The sequence below is a fragment of the Melopsittacus undulatus genome, chromosome 1, assembly GCF_012275295.1.
Source record: "Melopsittacus undulatus isolate bMelUnd1 chromosome 1, bMelUnd1.mat.Z, whole genome shotgun sequence".
In the NCBI taxonomy this organism is placed as follows: Eukaryota; Metazoa; Chordata; class Aves; order Psittaciformes; family Psittaculidae; genus Melopsittacus; species Melopsittacus undulatus.
The window spans coordinates 15,302,801-15,327,946 of record NC_047527.1 but is presented as its reverse complement, the minus strand read 5'-3'; the positions used below and the strand labels follow the sequence as shown (position 1 = coordinate 15,327,946).

General features: G+C 37.1%; 1 long non-coding RNA gene across 3 annotated transcripts in view; it reads right to left on the bottom strand.

The window, feature by feature from the left end:
• Nucleotides 1-4,705: 4,705 nt before the first annotated feature.
• LOC115946803 (uncharacterized) overlaps nucleotides 4,706-25,146 on the bottom strand; it is a 31,982-nt gene continuing 11,541 nt past the window's right edge. For 2 of the 3 annotated variants that reach the window (XR_004080830.2, XR_004080831.2), the window contains exons 2-3: nucleotides 8,589-8,685; nucleotides 4,706-4,830 (exon numbers count right to left, since the gene is read on the bottom strand). This is a non-coding gene — a long non-coding RNA (uncharacterized lncRNA). Of the gene's footprint in view, nucleotides 4,831-8,588; nucleotides 8,686-22,361; nucleotides 22,474-23,629; nucleotides 23,687-25,146 lie in introns of those variants that run through there. The other variant, XR_004549913.1, reaches the window with a different exon arrangement.

Here is a 25,146-nt window from a genome sequence, read left to right as displayed (position 1 = left end):
CCAGCATGACCTCATGCACAGTCTCTGATGCTTCAAGTTTTACCTGCAGCAGCATGGACTTACCTAAAGACACAGATGCTTAGAGGTGTACCTTCGTCAGCATGAGCTTATCCTTCAGGGGTACATGTGCTGCAGCACAGACATAATCACAGACACTATGGGGTGTCCTGTTCCTATGTGGACAACTCTGCAGGTCACAGTCCCTTTGACTTGAATTCACTCTGCAGTCCCAGCCTGCCCTGTACAGCAGCACAGAAACAGCAGTGATGCCATGGCCATCTGCCAGCCCAGGCTCATCATCACTGCTGTTATCAAAAGGTTCCCAGGCACAGCAGAGTAAGGTGATAAGCAGTACAGTGGTACAATGAGCAGCGAAAGCAAAAAGCAGCCACTAATGAGCACTAGATGCTAATACACACTAAGGCAAGGAAGACTCATGGCAAGCACAGAAGCCTGTCAGTTAATAGCTAAACAGCAATAACAGCTATAAATTCAATCTAGCATATTCCAGTCAAATCTGTAATTTTCTAGAACAATGTCTTGTTGTTAGTCTAAAAGCATTTACATAAGTAGGTACAAGAACAGCAATGAAAATAGCTTCTCAAAGTTCTAAATTATTGTTTTTAATCTTTGAAAGAGTCAGTTTTACAAAACAGCTGAATATGTGATCTTTGCTCTATGCCTCTACTAGTGTTTGACCAGTCTAATTGCTTATTTTTAACCTTCTGCCACATCCTATTAGTTGACAATAGCTCATAAGTTTGGCTTCTGTACAGGTTTAGTGCAGTCCTTAAAACTTGTGAGGCAAATGTTATTTTCAATTATCAGTGAATAATGTTTTTGTTTTTCATGCCCATGGACTTCTCAAAACTTTGTCCTTCAAAAGCCCAGCACTGTCAGTGAACATTGAAAAAAGGACTTTTCCTTAATATTTTATAAGCCTTACTGTAAAGGGTACAGAGCACTTATGAAAACACATGCAAAATGCCCTTAATTCACAGAATCATAATTTCAGTCATTATCTGAGTTCCAAAGTGTTTGCAAATTAAGTTTAGGAGAGGCACAGTAAAAAAAAGCAGTGAAGAAGCAATTAAAAATAACATAATAAAAACATATGTTTCTTAATATTTTTTGAATCTATATTGGACTATATTATTTAGGTCTAACATAAGGTGAAAGAATACAAACAAAAGAGATATTTCAGATATTATATATTTATATATTTATTGCCATGTTTCTCTTTAATGTGCCATTATTAGAGCAACACAGTAAGCACTCTTTGGTTTAAGCATTTAAGACATGGATCTATCTTAAATACATGTAGGATTACCAACACTACTAACCAACCTATAATTGCTAGTGCACAGATATTTGAGGCAGAAAAATCTGAGTCAAAGAACAAGAGCAAAGTACTAATTTTCTAATGGCCATACAGGAAGCCAGTGGCAGATATTCTTCAACAGATATTCTGAATGCCTGCTTACTCAAACTTTTACTGCTGCCAGAAAGTTTTATTTCTCGTGTCTTTCCTGAAGAAGACAGAATAGGAAAATGTCTTTACTTAGTTGCAAGTTTAAAATATTTTGGTTTTCAACAGTAGTTAATTCTCTTTTCTTTCTTTTTTGTTTTTTGATACATGTAACTAAATTATCCAGAAGTATCCCCAAATGTAAAGAATTATTGGCTTCAATTTTTTTCTTCTTCTTCTTCTTTTCAAGTTATCTTTGATGTCTGTGACCAGAACTCCAATGCTGCTGCAGCCACGGCTTGAAGTACTTTCCCTAAGATTTGTGCCATTTCAAACATTCCCATAATATTAAAACAAATGAAAATCAGGAGGTATCTAATTGTCCTGGTTTTGATTTTGTTAATAAAATGTGAAAGGTTAAAATGGAGCACAACCATTCCTTAAAGCTAAAGCTATAGCAGCACCAAGGCTTCAAAGATGACTTGAAAATGAAAGCCTAAAAAAAAAGCTACCATAAAGCACAATATTTAAAATAATTTCAGGCCTTCAGTTTCCACTGAACTTAGAGGGAGCTTCGTGATAGCTTGGTCTCTCGTAGAATCAGGTCCAGGCTGAATAAAAGCATATGAGGATTTTGCAGCAAAAAGGCCAGCATTTGTATATGTGCTTGTTTTGTGACATGCACATTGTAAAGCAATGATGCTTGGAAAACAAGACTTGTACCTATTTTTAATGCAGTTCAAGAGAAAAGTTCAAATTCAGTAAGGACCATTTGAATATTTATTTACTTCAAATCATATTCCCAGATTATCTTGTAGGGGCAAGAATTAGGCATTTCACTACTCTCTGTAGTTCCCTAGTCTCCATCTCTCCCCATTTCCCACCCCCAGATGCCCCTTCCCAGCCTGTGTGACTGTGTGAACGCTTCTATTATTGCTCCAGGAAGCGTCTGGTTCACTGAGGCAAGGTTTTTTGAAAGGGAAACCTATTGTTGTGCTTACAAAGAGCTTGTCCATTAAAAACAGGAAAGATTAGTTTCTTCTTTGAAGGAATTAAAAGGAAAACAAGAAAGCTGCCTATCCTTTCCCTGTTTGAGTCATCAGATCTTTTCCAACACTTGCTGGTATGCAAGTTAATCCTGTACACCACAACCAAAGCTAAACCTATAGAAAAGAACCAAAGTGTATAGTTGCATTTGTACATATGCACTTCATATTTCAGTGGGTTTGGACAGCTTTTTTCTCTGAAACAACTGGACAGAAAATAGGTGCTCAGCTCTTCAAGGTGCTGACATATTAGAAGTGTGAGGGAGGTTTGTATGAGCAAAATCTAAAGACTTTGTACAGATGATAGTCTAGGCTTTCATAACTATAATTTGGAGCTCTTAGTTCAGTGAAGATTATTCAGATGAGGCCAGCTGCCAACAGAGTCAACTATATATTTAAACAAGTCTTTTGGATACCCATGTCTCCAGTGTGTTATAAGGTACCAGATGCATTATTAGTAGCACAGAACTTTTTTTCCCCAGTCAGCTGTGGAAAAGCTGACACGGATTAGCTTTTTGAGAATGAGAAATTAAATATTTACAGAAAAACAAGTTCTTCTGCTCTGCTGCTGTAGTCATTGACAGCGTCCTTGAGTCTTTTATCATAAAGAGCAAAGCCTCCTTTAGGATATAGGTAGCCACTTATTACAAATGGATGATTAAGTGGCTGAGATAGCTCTGAGGCAGAGCACTGTTTAGGTATTGTGCCCTTTTTAATCCCACAGCATGCTCCCTTGTAAGTGAAGTAGTTATTCAGGTCAATCTGAATCAACAGAAGTGCTTTGAAGCCCCTGTAATCAAATGCTGTTACAGTGCTATCTTTACTTCTTGATCCTCAGTTGTTCCAATAGTGGTTTGTTGTTTAATTTTTTTTAAAGCACAAAATTTCATTATAGTAGGAAAGCTCTGTTGCTTATACTGATATCCACCTTCAACTATTTACATGGCTTTTGGTGGGGTTTGAGCATCCCTGCCCACCAATACAGGTGAATACTTTGCAACATCTAAAAAGCAAACATGTTGACTGCAGCAATCATTTTCTATCTGGAAAATGTTTCAGCTCTTAATCAAGGTAGAGATTTATAAAGAGCACTGATTTCTGATGGACTACTAATTCTCTTCCCTGTTAAGCAAAGACCCTGACTGAGAACTCATGGAAGGAATTATAATGCCTGAGTCCCAACAGGGAAAGGGCTAAACTGAATGTTAGAGGAAGATGTCCAACGAGCTAACATCTAACCAGCTCTTGTCATGGAAGAAATACTGCAGGCTTTAGTACAATACTGCATTTCAAGTCCATATCAGGAATTCTAAAGCATAAATACAAACGTTTGTGAAACTCTACAAAAACAACTAGAAAAATTTGTAGGAAGAAGCCAGATGTGTATGATATCATGTGTTCTTTTGCTGATATCTCAGCAGAAGTTCATCTGATTCTTTACATTACTTGTTACAATAATTTGCTACTAAACTGTCCACTCTTTCTGTCACATCGCCTTGTGATCTGCATCAGCATCAATGATTGCTAATAGTCGAGATACATGCAGTTATTATGGAAAGGTTAGAAATTCTTTAACTCTATTCAAACTGTTTGGTTCTTTTCTTCCCACTGGTACAACTGTTAAACTAATACAGAGAGAAAAATAATTAATCCTAATCTTTTCCTTGCTTGCTTGTCAGCAAACCCCCTATTATGTTTTGTGGTTTATTCGAAGCACTTAAAAGCCTCTGTCATAGCCCCATGAATTCTGAGGTGGTACCTCCTCCTACTTCTGTTTTCTCTTTTAATAGAACAGGGCCTAAGCCATCATGTAAGCTGTTTTACACATAAAGGTGGTCTTCTTTAGTAACAGAAAACATGCAGGATTTATAGGAATAATTTTCAAGTGATCCTGATGGACAACACTGGAATTCAAATTCAGTCTATATATGAAAGAGTCAACAAGAATTTCTCCATGGTGTGGTAATGTTTGTTTCATTGTCACTTGAGAGGAGGTATCTTTTTGGCAGAACAACACTCCACTTTGAAGTGGCAAGTAGAAAGACATATGCTGGAACTGTTCACAGGAGTTCCAATTAGTGTTAGTGTAGACGGGTTTCATCACCTCTGTGAGCTTCAGCTGAACAACTAAGGCCCTAAATGGCATGGAGGATTGCAAATAGCTCTTTCTGTCTTGTCTTCAGAATATGTGCACTGAGAAAAATAAAAAAAAAAAAAAAAGATTTTGCACTTTTCAGTTTACTGTGGATACAGACCAAAGGCCTTACAGGTGGAAGACTCCATATTCTACCAGCAAACCCTGAAGCCAGCAAAACCCTAGGAAGAAACACACAGAATGACCAAGTTAAAACCAGAGATTTACCTGACAGGACATTGGGAAAATATAAAGACAAAACCTTCTTTAGCATATTGACAGATGTTTGTTGCAAAGAGATGATAAAGTTTTTTGAGAGGGTCCCAAGGCAGTGCATGGTTTAAATTTGGTGTTCTGTTTAATCCCACAGCATGCATCATCCTTGTAAATTATGTACTTGCATTTGTGGGAGATGGATTTAGAATATTTGCTGAATGTCACAAAGCCTGCATGGATTTACTGCACCATCACTTGAAAGCTGGTAAAAATATTGGATTGCCTTGATAGGGTTAACAAATTTCTAATCATTTCACATTGTTTAATCTTTTACAGGAATATCTCATGTGAGTAAACTCACCGATAAGTCTAGCTCACTCAATTAAAGAAATAATTGAGGCCCTTTTCTAAAGCCAGGTAGGTCAGGCCAAATACTAATAAAAGTAGACTTCAGTTCCTGTCTGTCATTAACTGTGTCACACAGTGCTTGAGTCAGCTTATTTTTCATAGAAAACATTTTTTTATCCCCTGTTCATTAGTTTGATCCATGCATTTTATATCTATTTGCCTGGAGAGATAACTCTTTTCTGTCTCCTACTTTTGGCACAATATCTCAGAAGACTCTGGAATTACACCTGGTGACTGACTGCAGGAACCTTCATTTACTAGCAGAATTGAAGTCCCTACTTGAAAATCAATTTGTTTTTATTTCCTTGCTCTACCTTTGACTTCAAGAACAGTGTGCCCCGTTTATCTGAGGGGAGATAAAGACAAGACTGTCATCCCCACCCAAGACCTATATGTGCACAGAGTTGATGCTGCTGTGTACACAGGTGGAGTAAATTCCTCCACCGTAGGCATACATATCTCACACTTAATCCTGTCTCCTGTCTGGGCAAAGATGTGCTTCTACCTTCCTCTCTCCTCCTGTAACTGTCTATCACAATTTTATCTGAAAGGGAGATTTGCGAAACAAAATTTGTAAAAGCTTGTAAAAGCTGTGATCACTGAAGCCTCATCCCTTTCTCCAAGTGAAGACCCACAGGAGGGGCTGAAGGAAAGTGTTGGAGAACTTTATGTTGAATGGAAAGACAGAACTTTACATCCCAGACTTGAACTCACAAACTATTTCAGGTCCTGAACCTGGTTGTTGCCCAATCTCATAACATGATAAGATTTGGGTATGTACCACCCTCCCTGTCCTGCTTAAATGGGAAGAAAGTTCAGATATGGAAGCTGAAAGGGAGCTCTGGTATGTTGTCATGAGACAAGACCTACCAGTATATGGCTGGGAACACAAAACCTCAGAGCAAGAAGCATGTAGACAAGTAAGAGCTTGAAGTCTGCAGGATGCCAGGCTCCTTTGGTGGGAAACTTAGCTCATTGACTTGAATTATTTCAATGGATGAAACTCATTTCTGCCTTCCTTACCCAGAAATAATTTGGCATCTTGGTTTGTTAGAATAGGCCAACGACACTTTGCTACCTCAAAGAGTGTTACGTGGGTAAGCTTATGTCTGTAAATGAGGTGTGGCAAAATTTTTAATGAATACTGAATTTGCCAAAAAAAATCTTTGCAAACTAAAACTATGTGAAAAAGTTGACTTAAACTAAAAATATATGTGCCTGAGAATATTTTGACCTTTGCTTTGTCATTTTCAAGTAAAACTTCTGGGCTTTTCTGTCATTTCTTATTAAAGGTCATTTCTTATTAAATTATACATTTCTTATTAAAGACAACAAGAAGAAAAGAAATGAAGGAAAAATACAGTTTTTAAATAATTTTGAAATACATAACAAAACAAAAATTATGGGCTGAAAAATACTGTTTTTTTAATTCATAGAATCCTATTAAGGAAAAAGTTGTTTCTCTTCTCTCCCTAAAAAGAACTTTTGCTTCCATTATAACTGATCTTTTTCCCTCATATTTTGGCAGGTATATGAGTCACCAGGCTGAAACAACCCATTATTTTCTCACTTATATTCATACTTCGAAACAACCAGAATATAATTTGCAAAATTCATTTATATGTTCTTAATCACTTTGTTAATTCCAGTTACAGGTGACATTAACAAAAGGGAATTGCTATTTTTCTCTTTGGAAGTAACTTTGTCTCCTAATAACCTTGATTAGACATTCAAATATCTGGGAAACACTGCACTAAATAATTGTATTCAAATGGTAAACTAAGATACTTGCTATTGAGCTCAAGACAAGTTCAAGTCTTTTGTATAAAACAACTTATGAATTTAGAACATGAAAAAGTATGAAGGAAGATGCTGCAAAAAGAACAGACTGTGGAATGTAGTTTCAAATATTATATCATTACTATGTCAAAGGCCTCTTCACACAGCTTCTTAGCCCACAGTAAGCCTATTGTTTCATGTAAAAACTCAGCTGTGGAGAGAAATGTCCAGCTGCATAGTCATAAATGATTAAGGACAAATTTTTGGTTTGTGAGATAAATTTGTTTATGAATATAGTTCATAGTGTTTAAGAGTGGTCCATTGACAAAAATAATGAGAGTCATGTAAAAGTCTATGTGGCCCACGTTTGCAACTTAAAAATGCCTGACATAAGCAATGACTATAAGTTAAAAATGAAGCAGGTAGGTGATTGCTGGAGCAAAATGAGAGCAGCTTCAGTATAGGGTGGAAGTACTGCTGGTTTGGTCTGTTTCATGTTAAAGGGAGGCACCTGAAAAGCCAGAGGGATACTTGTAAGACTGTCAAGGGGCAGGGTGCATATACCTTGGATGGAATTTTGCCTGCTAGTTGGATCAACCATGGGCACGTGCATACAGCTACAAATGGTGATGCATTTGTATCTGTTCATTCAACCTTAAAATCTGTTAGTGTTAGGAATCCTTTTGATATTACTGCAACGTGTAATGGAGAAGACACTTTCACTCATACAACTACACACATAGTTCATGTGTGTTCATAATCACACAGGTTCATAATCCTATTACTGGTGTCCTTTTTAGATGTTCTTGCATAATTTGTGAAAGACAATATGATTTTTTTTTCTCTTCACAGAAGTAAGCTTTATTTTCCTTGAAATTTCATCCACCCAGTGAAATAAGAGTAGATTTTGTTCTATTAAGTTAAAGTCCATTACAGTATACCTACATCTTAGTATTATTTAGTTTTTCTAGACACATGATGGATTTTCTCTCATCTTGCGTTTTCTCTAAGACGTGATTTTTTGTCATCTAACTCAAAACTAGGGTATAACTCAGTCACAAATTCAAAGTTTAATTTGTGTTTGTTATGGAAAAATCCTTCTCAAGCCTCATTTTTCCCTAAGCCTCACTTCTGCTAAGATAGAGTTATGTGCTATCTTGTTCACTCTTCTCTTGTTGGAAGAAATCACCTTCAGCAGAATGAAGCTCCCTTCATCAATGAGCTTACTGTTTGTTGCTCAAGACAAGTCTCCTCTGAAGCAAAAAGCAGAGATTCAAAACTTGTTTCACTCTTGAGTGAAGTGATGCAAGTATTCACACATCCTGAGTGCACTAGCTGCTGGAGTCGTACATGAAAGTTTCTTTTTTCTTGAGTTGCTTTTAAAAGAATCTTCTGAAAACAAGTCCCATACAGTTTGGTTTTAGGGTTTGTTTTTATTTATTTATTCCTCTTTTTCAAAAATGCTTGTATATTTTTGTGAAATCTGGTTTGGGGACTTTAAATTAGTATCAGATGCCTTAAAAAAAAAACATTTCACCTGAAACACAATGCAAAATATTGTCTGATGTTCTTTGGTCTGGGTTACACCCAAGGTCAAAGCAATTGGTGACGTCACTGTCTTCAGACGTAGGAATCTAATGATACAGAGAAAAAAAAACAACAAAAACAATAAAAAGAGTGTAAAATGTCTCTTGTTATATTTCCATAAGCAATAAAAAAAATTCTGAACTGACATGTAGTGTAATCCTGGCACACTTGGGCAGATCAAGATTTTATGCTGAAAATAAACTGCTTTTTCTAAAACAAAACAGGATGAATGAACCTCTTCAATACACTGTAAATGTTACCCTGGCTGTGATTCAAGGGTTGTGATGTGGAAGAATTAAGTTGCTTAATTTCTACATTTGAAGCCTTTGTTAAAAAATGTTTTAATCTTTTCTTGACTCCAGTATAGTTTAAAGCCTGGTTTAACATTCCAGCCTGGCCACAACAAAGAGCATCATTGTTTGACATGATTTTCCTACAGAGCCTGTCAGATGTGCTGCATTATCTAAACAATGTTGGCAGCAAGTACACAAGTAGCAAGTGTGAATTAAATCAAAGATGTCCACAAATCCAGACTCCAAGCCTGAATGTTCCCAGACTCCAAGCATATAGCAGGAGTGTCTGGTTATCAATAAACCAAATCAATTATAATTCTATCATTTAGGATTCAAATGCAAAACTTGATGGCTCCTTATTGTTGAGGAGTAACCCATGTAAATATTTGGCTTCTTGTTTCCATCCCACATTGGAACCACCAAATTAGGAACTATATGACATTGTTCTTTATCTCAAACATCCAAAAGAGATCCCAGAATGTCCCAGAAGAATGTTTTCTGAACCTTGCTGACACACAAGACTACATCCCAGTGCAGAGAATTAGTGAAGCTATGGGCTTGGCTGTTGATCCTCTTGCACTGCCCTTAGCCTCACCTTCCAATTTACTCCATCCGGCTTGGCGCCATCCTAGCAGCGATAACTACCTTGCTAAAATCCACCTACTCAGCTCTTTAGGTAAGTTTTTCTTCACCTGTTTTCATCTAAATGTATTAAGCTAGCAGAGATCTCCTATTTAAACTCTGAAACTGGTCTGACTCATGATGAGTAAAATGTATTTGACTGCATGACCAATTGTATGAATTGTTCAGCCTGAAGGTCTGAGGATATCAGTGCAGAGAAGCCAACTATACACATTACGTCTTTAACGCTATGAATATAGGTATCTTCCAAGTAAAGAAAAGCGTCTGTGGAAGAACTTCAGAACTGCATTAACTTATTTTATTGCTACATTATTCCTATTTCCAGTGTATGATACTTTCAAAAAGATTTTATTTAAAAAAACAAATATAACTTTGAAAGCATATTTTAATATAAGCTACAATACCCCGAACATAAGTTTTAAACAGCATTTGATAAAATTGAGTGATGAAAACAATATTAAACATATTCAGTGCTATCAACTAATACAAGTATGAATTGTGGTTCCATATGTTTTTCATGCAAGAACAATTACTTTGAGGTTCTGTAAAAGTATTAGAACTTTTACTGTGGGAGGTGCCACCATATAACACACAGATTAAGGGGCCAGGATGTGGTAGATGTTAACTGAAGATCCTGGTCTTTGCAATAGGGTAAAATTAGGTTCAGCTGTGTGGTCTTAGAAGGGCTAGAACCTACACATGATTTCAGCATACCACAGCAGGCCAAATTGTTCCTCACCAGACTCCATGAAAGAAGACGATCTTGACTTTACCACCTCATTACTCCATGTCAAATATTTTACTTTCTACACTCACAAAAAGAAACCCTAATTCATTTTCTGTTATACAACATTTTACTACTGTGAGTAAATTTAAGCGTAACTATAAAAAGGTTTTGTCTTGTACTGCCTTTGGTGTATTCTTCAAAAGCTAGCTCTTGCTTTGACATTTCTATTTTACTTTAAATAAAGAAATACATTTTATATAGAGGCTTTAAATACTCAGCAATAAATTTAGTGGGATTTTGTAGCATGGCTGGTATTTACCAAAAAAAAAAAAAGCCAAATTCAGTTGTTTTTCAACAGCCTTGGCTGCAGTCTGCAGTCTTGTAAGGAGTTAAAAAATAAATTATAGCATACTTAATTATTAAACAATTTCAACAAAGCTTATATCTCTATGCCTGTTTTTGTCAGGTACTTTTAAAATAACACACAAAAATTACATTAATACATTTAAGCTTGAGAAAATGAGAAAATAAGAGGTTTTCTTACTATTGTATGGAATTTGACTTTGTACTCAACAGCAAAGAAAAAAATTAAGAAAAGTATAGATATGATGGACAATTTTCGTCTTTTCTGAAGAGCTGATGAACTAAAATTAAAAATTATGGCTGTTTCTTGGAGAAAAGATGTTTCAAGCACCAAGGAGGGATATTGAAACTAGAAGTAAGAATAAGTCTGCTCATTTAACATGGATTTTTCTAACTCTTTTTTTTTATTCACCTTAATTTCTTAATTATATTTTAATGTAACAATGAAATGCAGAAATACAGAAAAACAAACAAAAAAAAGAAATAAAAGATCATCATGAACTTGGAGAAAGACACAAGAGAATCTCCAATAGGATGTAATAAAAAATGACGGTATGACAAGTGTGTATGTATCATTTCATCTGCTTTGTAAGCAGAAGAGCCAGGTTTGTCTTTGTGAGAATTGTTGGTTTCAAATTAAAACAATATTATGGTAAAAAAACTGCAAAAAATTGGTTTATGTCCAAATTCTTATCCTAACTTCATGTTAACTCATAAAGAGAATAATAAAGACTTGAAGCTTTGCTTTCTCCTGGCTTTGTAATCTAAACCAGGTTGCACTTCTGAGAACTTTAACAGATTAGAAATGTGATTATCTCTTGTCTTCAAATGTTCTTTCCCCTCTCTGCTTCTTTTCTAGAATTTTCCAAAACTTGGCTGTTTAAAAAACCCCAAGACTAGCCAGAATCTTTACAGTCACCGACTAAGAAAATGGGTTTTGCATGGTGGATCTGGAAGAACTATACATCTTTTATCCCAGAGCTTGGAGTACTATCCTAGATCAAGGAAAAACCTTTACCTACAGTGAACTACATATCATCCAAATAAAAGCACACACAAGGACTGCAAGAACTGCCAATGACAATCTCACATCTGCGGTACTTCATTTTCTGTGTAATGAAATTTTCATTTCAGGTTTCCTTTGCTCATCAGGAAAGGACCAAATGGGTAAATAGTGTAGCATGATCAATGCACTAGGGACACATTGCCAATTGTGCCATCTGCCAGCACCAGTCATAAACAGAAAGTTGTCTATCTTCTTCCACCCCTGCTGATTCTGCAAGAAAGGTAGTGATATCCTGAACCACACAAATTCCTCTTCCTCAGCATCAGCACAACTGTATTTAATATGCATGTAGTTAATACTCCATTTCTCTCTGTGTCAACCTGGGCAGAAGAGGAAAACAGCTTGCAAAGCCTCCTCTCCTTCCTTGGCAAATGTCAGCAATGTAACTGATAACTAAGTACCTAGAGTATTCATGGCCAACCACCATTAGAAGAACCCAACATCTCCTCTTAATCACCTAGGGCTGCTATGTGTGATTTCCAATCGATATTCTAGGTCAGAATTATAGTAATTAATTGTGACCAAAAGTTATTACATTTTTACATAACTATAAAATACAGATAATGCATCCGCCCTCTTAGATAGCATCTCTAGCAATTGCCATTGAGCAGTAATCCTTTATTGAAAAGTCTGGTTAGAGTTTAATGAAACCTGTGTAAAATTTTAAACTGTAATTATTTTAATCTTGCTTCTTTGGCAGATTAATGAGGAGCATTTAACATCCTTTCTCACTGATCTCTTTTAATTTATTTCTGCAATATTTATTCTCATTCTGTTTTAAGACTGGCCAGAAATTAACTCAGCAGATATGGAAGAAATCAGGTAATCACCCTGAGTCTTTGATATTGTGTTACGTTGCCTAATAACTGGCAGTGACCAGATGATGTTTTATTTTTAAAACATTTGTAAACTGGCAACGCCCATTTGTCTTACACTACTGAGTCATTTTGGGGGTCACAATCTACTCAGACAGCTTAATTCTACTGGTACAAGGCAGCACAGACCTCCACAGCCTTAGAGGGATTTTCATCCCAGGGTTCACATCTCTGTTAGGCAAAAAAACTCTCTTTTTTCACATGAACTCCTTTTTTTCCCTTACAATTTGAAGGAGGCTAACATTTCCAGAATAGGTCACTAGATCCATAAGAAAGGTCACATTTTTAGAAGTAAAAAAATTTTTACAAGTAAAAAAATGTGGCAAGAAATATCACAAAAGAAACTTTTAAGTGGTAATGGCTTGGAAAAAATGGTCTTAATAAGTGGGTTATCTCCCTATATCCCTCATCTTCTGTAATTTTAGTGGGCATTAACATATTTCAGGCTTTCCATTACAATCTTACACAGTAGAGAGGGGACATTCATGGTCCCCCTCTACAGGGAAGCATCACACATGGAGGACATCATAGGAAAGCTGCGCAAAAAACAGCACTGATAGGCCCACTTATATTTTGAGGTGTTTCATGAGGGCAGATTGTGCCAGAAGTGAAGAATTTAACTACAAGACAGACTCTTGTAATGTGTGGTCAGTGGAGCCTACCTGGTGTTCTCTAAACTTCATGCACTTGGGCCACTTATGGGCTAGTACTGAACCAGCAGGTAGCCCAGATTAATCTGACAGATCTCTGATAATGTTATATTATCTACATATACATGTGTATCTGTTTGTGCCTGTGCTTGTCAGACTTTCTCTCTATGTGACTATATCTATAATGTTTAAACCTGTCAGTCAGCCTTTGTCAGTGACAAAAGGGTGTCAGAGATAAAGTTCTATATGTTTAATAAAAAAACATTGCCTCCCAGGAGAAAAAGCACTCCTAAGCATGCTCCATTTACTAACAGGTTTCAGATGAGCTCACACCATTGAGGAGACATGGCCTAAATGCCTGAAATGCAAGAAAAACTTTCAAATGGGGCTTATGCTTTACTAGACACCAGAGATTCCAACCATGAGGCACAAATCCGTAGAAATCCAGGCTTCATTTTTTTCTGCTCGCTGCACAGGGAACTCCTTGTTTGTACTAAAAGGAAGGATGATTTTCAGTGCAGTTTCACTTTCCACTGATATTATTTATTTATACCACACTGCAAATGTGAGTGGCATTTTGCCTTTCCTCCAATGTTTCTGTCTTTAGGAACTTGGCCTACGGGCCAAAATTTTGTCCTCAAATTCACTTGCTCCAGGAATGGTTCACTGTTTACTTGATTTGGGAAGTAAGTTTTTCCACTGAAGTCAGTCAGAACATATGCCTCTCCCTGCCATGTTGTGATGAGAATTCGTGATGGGGATGGATGGGAGGAGATGTCTGATGCTCCTAACTCTCAGCTTTGTCAAGGGCACTCTGAAACAGTTAAATCAGAAAGGTAAATACTTTTAACTTGTAAGCAACATGTCTTAGAAGATACCTGGATATCATGTTGCATGAAGCCCATTGTTGAATCTGTATTTGAAAAGTGTTAGATATACTGCCATCTCTTGCAGATGGAAAAACCCTCCCTGAAGAGGGCAACATATACATACTTACATTTATGGACTCAGAATATCAAAGGAAATGTGACAGTCCCACGTGCTGACCTTGAATGAGGCTTTTCTATGCAGTAGTCAATCCTGCCTGATGCTCAGTGCTCTAATTCATGCTGGAAGCTGAAGACACTTGTTATCTTGCCTGATGCTCAGCACCTTCTTCCACACAGACTTTCTCCACAGTTTTTGTCAGAAGTAGACAGAACTATTGACTAGGCATTATGTATCTTCTTACCTAAGTAATACAAAGTCTTGGCCATTTGCAAAAGAGTTGCAACTAGCAGAAATGATGTAACAGCAGTTCTGTGTGGTAATCAAAATGGGGAATACTATTATTAATACAACAATATATTAATGAGTGCTTTTATGGTATTCATTTCAATTGCTCCATCTTTAAAGAAGTATTCCACTACTAGTTTGATAAAGGAAGTAAATTTTTCCAAGTCACTCACACCTTCATCCTCACATTGTTTAAAACCATTTCAAGGCTATTTTGTATGGAAAAGAGGCTATACAGTATTTCTAGGTATTCCAAGCAGTACAAGCCCTTGTGTGGAGCTCAATGTTTAAATATGTTCTAAATATATTGCTAGTAGGCTCCAATTAAGGCGTGTGAGGAGCATAGTGTAACTAGATCAGGATATTCATAATGTGTCTTAAATTTACCAAGATGAGCTTCTCTCAGTGTTTACTCATTTGCATAGCTAGTATAAAAGGCAAACTCCATTATGTTCTTAGACTTACCACAGATAATACTATGCCCGAGCTAGGGAAAAAAAAAAGTGCTCTGACCACATGCCAGGTAAAAAGAAACAAAAAGTCCAAGTGAAGATAGAGTTTTCACATGTTGTTCAATTGTTTACAATTAAGAATGTTCTGAGAAGAGCATTGGCTAAGAGTTTAAAGAGTATCTTGGTTTATATAACTTAGCTAAAGTACACCCTTGGTCTTCACTACATGTCAATGACTGTAATCTTCGCTAACGTGAGATAAAAATGTGACTTCTATGTCTAGTGGAGACAAGGACTCAGAATGCTGGAACAAGGTTAGTTGTAGTAGTACAGTTGCATCATTATACATATAAGACTGAAATTTTCAGATGTACTGTCAGCTTTCATCCTAAACCAACCTTGGCTTCTCATTCAGGTGTTCAAGAAAATCTTGAATAAAATAGGCTCCTGCATGAATGGACTAATTAATATAGATCTTTCAATTTTAGAAAATTGCTCAATTTCACTGATGAAAGATTATGTCATTTGTGATGAGAAAATGTAATATATGTATAGTGATATACATGACCGTAAGGGATACATGAAGAAAGAAGAAAAGGAATTTTCTCCTTTTCAGGAATTTTCTGGTCTGAGGGAATCACCACAGAAATGTCTGAGTTCCACTTGTTCCTCTCTGCTTTCTTTTTTTTTTTTTCAGAGAGAGAAAAGGCAACACTGGTATTGCTTCTTTTGTACTTATGGTTAACACTACAACAAAGCAGTTTACTGTTAAAGTTCATCTCCCAGACTTTTTCAACTTCATCTGGTTCTTTAGGCCTCTTCTAAAGCAAAGCAGATACTTTCACCATAAATTGTATGGACTTCTTCCTAGCTGTATGGGCTCTCTGGGGTTCCTCAGCTTTCTTCAATATCTACAGAGGAAGACTAAGATCAAATTTTGACTAAACCTTTAAAAGGGCAAAGTCAGATGAATTGCAGCCCTAGAACCTCAGGAGCAAAGGTGAAGAAGGTCCAGTGACATAATAGCTTATGGAGATGTTGTCTGGGAAGAGCAAGGAGGATTTTCCAGTAAGAAATGGAGCTTCTTCTTTTCATCCATTAAAAATGAAAAAATATAAAGTTTTTGACATATCTTGAGGAATTAATTTTTAATAGTTTTAAAAGACTTATTTTGGGATTAATCCAAGAGTATTGCTTCAGTAAGATCAGATCATTCTTCTCTGATTTTGACCTTAAAATCATTTTAATAAGCTTTCATATATATTAAAAGACAAAGAATTCTGTACAAAAAAGATCTTTTGAAATGCAAACCTGAAACATACCTGGTCATTTCTGACCAACTCATAGTGATTTTTCCTTTTTTTTTCTTTTTTTTTCTTTTTTTTTAAACCCAAATGTTGTAAAGAATCCACATTTGTAAACATTTTGCCTGGAGTCAAGTAGTCATTTTCCACTGGGGGATGGTTTTCATTCTAACTTGAAAGACATACAAATCAACTGGGCACTGGGAGTAGAGAAAAAAATTGCAGGTTTTCCTGGGGCACCTGCTTGGCTGGTTCTACAAAATAATGCAAAGAATATTACATCAGAATCAAAAGATGTCCTACTTTTGTGAAGAGAGTTTCAGGGAAACCTTCCCCTGTCCTAACAGGACACTCTCATGTGCTCCCAGTTGAAGAACAACAGGTGCAGGAAAACATTAGAAAAAAACCTTTCAAATCAAACTGGAAATGAGTGCTGCGAGGAAATCCCTGAGAAATGCAGTTGGTGGTACCTGGGGGCCCTGGAAATCTCAGTGAGTTACAAAGGCATGACACTTCAGTGCGAGAACTACCCCAGACTCTAGTCCAAAATCTAGCAAAGAAATGAGGGACTGGGGCCAGACGGCTGGAAGCATCCAGCCAAAGTGGAAAAATAACTTGTCCAAGCACAGATCAGACCTAAAAATTAAGAAAGCTAAGGTTTTACATAATTAAAGGTGTGGCGGCTCCAGAAAAGTACATGAGCCCAGGGGGATTAAGACTGGCCTAGACCAAAAAGGGTTACTTGGTGATAAATAACTCTTAGAAATGGTAATTATGTTATGCCCTAATGTTATTTACTGCCTAATATTGTTCACTGTGACTCCTTTAATTAATCTACCTGACATTCTCACTAGCTCATTCCTTTTATCCTTTGCTGAGATTAAAGCTCCTTTTTATCTTACTGCTTTTATGTTCATCCTTGGGTGTAAAATTAGATGCCCATGTGCATTTTTAGCACCCATGGTACTCACTTTTGGGGCTCATAGTAAGCTTATTGCCCCTTCCAAAATTATTGAAAGCTCTTGGTATTCCTGATAATTTTTAAATCAGTTCACCCAAAACGGAAAAGAAGTTTCTAAAATATAGTTCACAAAATCCCTCAGAGCAAGTTCTTAGAGTTATTCTTAGGCTAACAGAAGACCCCATACTTTTTTCAAATAAGGATTTCTCAATAGGCTCCAAATCACTTTGAGAAGCTATCTAGCTAAATAACCCAGTAATTTTGCTTGGCTAGTTTGCCCAAAGAACTCAAAACCACCCCACATTATTATTTCCCAGGACTGGTTTTTTCTCTTTCAGGGTATCTTTGAACTGCATTCATTTACTCTGACTGGTCAAGCTCTCCACTGAAAATGCTCCAGTTCCCTGAAGCAGATCCTCCTGATGACTTAGGCAAGAAATGAATATAATTAGTTCACCTTGTGGTAAATTGTCCATGATCAACTCTATGCTGCAAAGCATCATGTCATGGTCTTTATAATTATGGTGGCTTGTTCACTGGCAACATTTTATCCTGTAACACATACTCCTGGCCAGATTAAACAAGCAAGTTGTTTACAAACAGCTTAATAAGGAATAGCTATGACACACAGAACTGTTTCATTTTCCTCTGCATATGTAAAGTTCACTTCCTATTTTCTTTGTACAGATATCACCAGCATTCCTCTTCAGAGGCCTTTCAATGAGTGACCCTGTAGCAACAGGAATCTGTGTCCCACTGATCTGCATCTGCTGGAGAGTCTTCAACAAGGGTGGGACAATGGCCAGGTCCTGCACTGCCCATCTCACTGAAGAGTGTCTCTTGCCTTTAGCCTCTTTCATGCATGGTACATGCAAACTCCGTGTATGTTACAAAACAACCTACCATGACCATTTACAAGGGAGCACTACCATGCAGCACCTCTTCGAGCTTAGTGCCAAGCTCTCAATAGGTGACAGAAGTATCCAGGCCTGTGTCTGTTTCCCTCTCTCATGATCCCTCCTTCTGCAGCCCTGGCAAATGTGTTTGATTCCACAACCACTCAGAATAACCTTTTCTCACATCTTTTAATTGTCATTTCGCTCCTGTTCACCTGTAATGGTATTTTATGCCTGTGTGGCATTTTAAATCATAACATTTTCTCCATAGTTTCTCCACAAAATGTGATGGTGAGCCAGACTGTTGCTCATTCTTTTACTGGCTTGCCTACCGATGTTGTCTTGCGCTTTGATTTCTAAGATTTTGGCTGGGATATCTTTTTGGTTTGAGTTAATATAGCATTGGGTGCAAAGGGAGATTTTGCCCAGGGGTAGAATGGTTAAACATATATTCTCTGGAAGTACTACTAACAAATAGTAATAATAATAGCATGATTTCTTCAAGGATACCACATGTGGGGAGTTAGACTGTGGTCAGAAGATAAGTGTTATTGAATTTCTAATGAACTAGTGAGATGTTGCAGCAGGAAAAAAAAATCAATCTTTTAAACACTTTTTTGCTCAGTTTCTGTCTTATCGGACATATTAAAATATCAAATTCAGCTTTAACTTATGTTTTCTGATTATTTCTGCCATTCCTATGGGAGTTTTCTACAGTAAGTCTTCGGAATACTGAATTCTTTGACTTACCTTTATGATATTAGTAGTACTATTTCTTATCGAACTGTTGAACTAAAATATGCAGTCAGCCAGGATTTTTGATGTAAAAGTTCAGCTGTTTGAAAAATGTGCAATTAATGTCATCTTTGGAGCATACTTTGTGATCACCATCCTGCTGGGCATGTAGGTATCTTCTGTTTTCCATATTGCACATATTTAAGATACATAAAGCTGAACAAAATTCAGAAAAGATAGATATCAATCTACATGCATGGCATTAAAACTCTACACATCTACCAACATAATAATACCCAATACCCAAGTCTATGAGAAGTGATAATTGTACTAAGCCTAGCATAGATTCTCCCTAAACTGATGATCTCTGTTCTTATGCCTCTTGATATTAAATACCAATAAAATTTGTGCCCTTGTTGGGAGATACTAATCAAACATGTTCTACCATTCTGATCTATCTCTGCTATTATCATATAATGATGATACTGTACAGGGCACAGAGAGCAGTATACAACTTGATTCATTTCCATTATCAAGTAATAAACAAACTGTGTTGATGATAGCAAATAATTCCTGTGGATGAAAGGGGAAAGTATACTAGTATACTAGTGGTAAAAAAGAGAAGGAACAAATGGGACAAATGCCTGCCTGCTAGGGTGAGAACTGTGGGCTTACATCCATTAGCTTTGGAAAGACACAGTGCTATAGTTTTAATTTATTGCTTATACTGTCACTATGCAAGATGGCTTGTGACAAGATAAAGGTGCTGAATAGAAAAGGCAGCTACATAGCACAGCTATATTCCTGTGATGTTTGCTTATGCTTCCCTTACACAACAGAATAAATCCTGAATGATTTGCACCCAATTTAGAAATCAGAATAGTAAGGTCAGTCTGAAAAGATACTTTGAGCTGTTTTATTAAAGTATCCTGCTCTCTCTTGATTCCAGCTTCATTCTTTCCTTTCTTATCATTCTCCTACACTACAGGTACCCCCTGCTGAAGGCAGAAACAGCTACAAACATAGAAGCTGTAGAAATAATGTACAGTGTGTAACAGCTTCACTGAATGCTGCAAGTCATTATCAGTTTGCTAAAAAGCTGTCCCTCTCACCCACATAGACATCTGTAAGAGGGAAAAAGTGAAAAGTACCTCTGTGAAAAACATGAAACAAAGAAAAGAACCTCTGTTTCCTAAGACCTCTCAGAAATATTAGCCCAAGCAAAAAGTTTGTGGCAGGGTAGATACAAGTTCTGAAATATAGTGAGACATTAATAGCCTTTTAGTTTCCTTGTTTCACATTGCACTTCATTCAGTACCATCAATAAATTAACATTGTACAAGTCAGTGTTCTTGTAGGCTATACCAAGATGTTTCTCATTTTCAGTTTTGTTCCTTTGGAAAGAATAAATAGCACTACTCTTATTTTTAGCTTTTTGATCCGGTCTTACCCTACATCTCTTGGAGACTCTGTCAATTTTTCAAGTACTAGTCATTATCTTTACTAACCAACACACTGTCGATGTTAACATAGCCAGACGTCATAAACAGCTATAGTCTTGAAAAGCAGAATTAAAACTTGGCCTACTTCATGGCTACAGCTCCTCCTGGGGCCATAGATGCTTGTCTTAGTTTTTGTGCTTTGTACAGAAAAAGAGATGAAAGACACTAAAGCCAGACAGAAAACAGCAGTTGCAACAAACCCATGTAAAAAGGATGAGGGGACATAACAAGACTGAGCAAAAACTCAGCCCCTGTTGGCTCCCATTTGGCAAGCCTGAACAAACACTCAAGGGTATGGCAACCGCTCTGTGCAGACCTCATATGGTCAGATGTTGGCCATCTACAGTTTCTGCACTAGGCATCCATGTTTCAGGTATCACTGGTGGAGGAGAACAGGATTTTGCATGATGCGGTTCACTACTTTCGATTACCCATGTGCCATGCAGGCACTTCCACAGTGTCATTGATCCCATTTGTTTTTCTCCTTTTTTCCCCTATTTTTCTTCTATGACACTATCATTTATGTTTAAGTAATGTATAAGTCTGTATGCAGAGGTTGCTAGTTTTTCTGGTAGCACAGTTTTCAGGGAGAGCATGTTTGCCTCACACAAATGATCAGAGGTGTTTCATATTCTGGGGTTAACAGCTAGGTAAGTTTAGAATCAGTACTATGTCCATTTGCAGTAAGCATTTGGGTGTCAAATACTTGATCCAGGCAGCTTGACTTTGTCTTAAGGTTCCTTCCTGAACCAGGGAAGGAAACTTGGAGCACGATTTCCCTGCAGCATCTGCATTTTGCAAGGAACTCTCTGTGGCAGTTGTGTGCAGAGAAGGGGCAAATTCAGCATCAACTTTCTGTTGCCCACCAATACTATCTTATTGAAAATTAAACTTGACATGGCTGGAAAAGAAAAAAAGATGAAGTTCCAAAAACTACTAAAGCTCAACATTCATTAACATAATATTTAAGTAGTTTGAACTCTTATTCACACACAGAGTGCCCCCTTCATTGCATATAAAAATACTTATTGTACCCCCCACCATTTTTCAAAGAAATTATATTTTCTTTGTTGAAAATGAAATACTGGAAAATATTTGGTTTTAATACAGAAGCCCCAGTTTTGAAAAATATAATTAATATTTGAAAACTGACTATTTTCCTGTTTTCATTTATGGGAAATGTCAGCATAAATAATAAATTAAAACCAACTCTTTCTTTTACTCCTTTCCCAACTTCCCAGGCTTTCCCATGAAAAACAAATGGTATTTTCCTTCAACTCTACTGGCAACAGAAATGTCAATATAGAAAGCCTTCAGGCATCAGACTGGGTTTCTCTTCAAAAGCACAAGGTTAATGAGCATATTGAGAATCGTCAGGAACTCACAAGCCTGGAGTAACCCCAGATCCATCTGCTGGACTATTTGCTTGATGACTCACAGGATGGTGAAAGGCTGAATTACCAGCCCTTCCCTTCAAGAGGATAGGTAACACTTACTAAGCCTCCAATGATCAATCCCTCCCAGAACCAGATCACACAGTTTGCTTCCAAGACATTAGCAGTTCCCTGGAGGATGAGGACACAATCTCAATGTTTAGAAGGCTTCACTTACCTACCTGTCAGAAATGTTTTCATTGGTAATAAATAAAACAAGATATCAGAATTGAGAGGCTTTGAAAATGTGTCATCAAAAACGTGTTGAAAAATAGTCCTAAGCAATACTGTACAACAGAGGCAGTAACTTCTTTCTTCTGCTCCTTTATTCAGAACTATTACTTGCTTTTCAAAATGCTATTAAAACAAACAACAACAGCAACAACAACAAAAAAAAAAAAACAGAAAAGCACAAACAAACCCTTAAACCAAACCAACAAAATATCAACTACAGTACACATTATTCCATCTGCTAATGGCTGAAGATAGCCTCATTGGAGGGAAATGGTAAGGTAACTGACCTTCAGAACATCTTCTGAAGTAAGAAGCTGTTGCTTTGCCTGTTTTGTAGATGGGGAAAGGTTTTTCAGAACACCATTAGCACTAATGAGAGCTATTTGTTGTCAGTGGTACCACATTTGGACAACTGCGGAAGTAGTAGCTGTAAATGTAGAAAAAGATGCCATCTATTACAAATAAAAGTGTCACTACCTGGCTCAGTGACACTACACAGTGTTAAAGACTGCGTCAAAATTCAGGAGGTTTATTGAAAATCTATTGCGAATTTGTTTAATGAACAGTAATCTTGTTTGAAAAGTATGGAATGGATGAACAAATTCTAACTTTAAAATCTTTTCCCCCTCACATTCTGTGAGTGGCTACAGTTTTCTATACACAGTAGAAATATGGTGATATTGCTACATGTGGTATTTGGTACGGTCAGATCATAGTTGTATTTGAGTCACAGTTTGACCTTTTTTTTTGTCTGAGCTGTATTTTTAAGTTAATGTCTTTAAAAGGAATACCTGTCTTTGTCTTAAATCACAGTGTAAAGCTGCTGCACTAATCAATTAATAACATTTGTGATCATCAGGCAAATTGTTTTTGTTACACTGATTTTTATCATGATCATTGTTCTGCATGTGTACATGATTATTATCAGCCTGCGGGACTTGCCTGTGCAGAGATCGGGATACTGTAGGGTAGATCCTTACAGACTGCAGTAACAAAAACTGAGCGGAAAGCCGTAGGCACTGCTGGAGCAGCATGCCGCAGAATAGAAACCAGCTAAAATGTTGCACTAAAATTCCTTCATGTTATCTGAAATTCTCAAGAAACTTGGGAGACTGTGTTACGCATCTGCACAAACTGACACAGTGAAAGTCTCAGCAAATAGTAATTCTCTGGATTTACTGCATGACAGGAACATCAGGTGGTAAATTAAATAATGAATGGCACAGAAACTGAGTAAAAAACTTCCTGTGAGCCTGCTCATCACAGACATGTGAGCAGCTGTTTCCTACTGCAATTCTTATTTGCTTCTAAGCCTCCCCAGCTGGGATAAGTGAAAGCTTTATCATGGTCACTGATAATCTGACAGCCATCTGAGATAGGCTGTGAGTCAGACCTCCATACAGTGGGGAGGAACAGAAACTTGCTCAAGAGGTATTGACAGCAGGCAGTGTGTTTCTTACTTTCATTTCCCATTACAAGGTACTGTGCCTGTCCATTGAGGGTGCTGCGCCTTAGCACAGAGAACAAGGGAGTATTATGCTTGTATCTCTCATGTACTTCAAATAAAGGTTAACATGTCATACCAAGTCTGTGATTCTCCTCAGGGCATAGCAGCTTTTCACAAGGACAAAGGTATCCTCCTAAAAGATAAGGGATCAAATAGTCTGAGACTCACACTTTCTCTGTGAAAGTTGTCGGTGGCATTCCCATAGGCCACACCATATGTCTTGAACAGAGAGTAAGAAGGCGATGGGTTTGGGCACATCAAAGCCAGATGCATAAGTGCTCAGCACCTTCTGCTGGGGTTGGATTTGTGAACTCGATGAGCTCAGAGTGAGACACCTTGGTGCAGACAAGCAGGCTCAGTGCCACCACTTGCACCAGTAAGGTATGTCATTCTGGGTGCTGAATTCTTCCAAAAGGAAAATGTTTACAATATGCAAGAATGGTTTAAATACACTTTTCTGGTAGACTAAATAATTTCAAGTGTAGACAGAGGAATAGCTTACTGTAGAGAAAAGAAAGATTTCTGTACAAGCGCAATTAATCCTTCCATAATTATTTATATATTAGTTCCAAGACAACCATGGTGGGGGGGTGGGAAGCAAAGAGAAAAGAAGATAGCAGAACAGTTTCTGTATGGCAGTCAGGCAGAGACTGTACTTACTGTACATGTTGATGGGATGTATAGATAAGATTTTGAAAATTCCATGAAAAGACCAAATCAGCAGCCCCACTGTGTAAAGAGCAAATGGGGATTTGCTAAGACCCAATCTCAGCAGGCAGCTAATACCTCTGTAATTACAGCTTAAATGAAGATCATCTTCAAACTTTGTTGCATGTTTCCGGTATCTTACAGGATCCCTGCATACATAAGAGATGTAAAGTTACCTGAATACAAGCAGGCAAGAGCCTGACCCCTTTCTAATTTGCGTTAGTTGCAGAAATCCATAGGTGTTCAAGAAATGAAGGATTAGGCCCAAAGTATGATTTTCTAATTTATACCAAGTGGAATATCCTGTGCAGTTGAACTAAATAGTCCAGAAACTTTCATATAAAAGTACATAGCTGGCAGACTTCTGTGGCATGGCAGATATACGCGTTCATGTGTGCGTGTGTGTGTGTGCTTGTATGCCCAAGGGAATGTTAAAATTGTTTTATATTGGTGAATATTTAAGCAGGAAACATGAGTAACAGGTATTACAACTAATAAACTAATCAGCTTAGATCTGTTTTTCAAACAAAACATTATATTTCTCAAGCAGCCATAACTTGATACAGTATTTTGTCAAAAACACTGAGTAAAGTATGAGAATTTCTTTTCCTCAGTAATATCAATATAATTTATGACTCCATAACAAAAACTTAGAAGCCTGTTCATCAAGTAGATTGTGTCTGGGTGAGATTTTATGCTAATAAGTTAGAATTCCAAGTTTGATTTACTTGATTGATAATATAAAATGAGTAAGAGAGAAATACATTTTTAATATACTGTTCTGCAGTTTCTGCAGTGAACGAGCAGATGAACTATGAAATCCATTTTTCTTAGATTTCATTAGGATTGTATTAAAATGTTTGAAAGATTATTATCCATACAAGT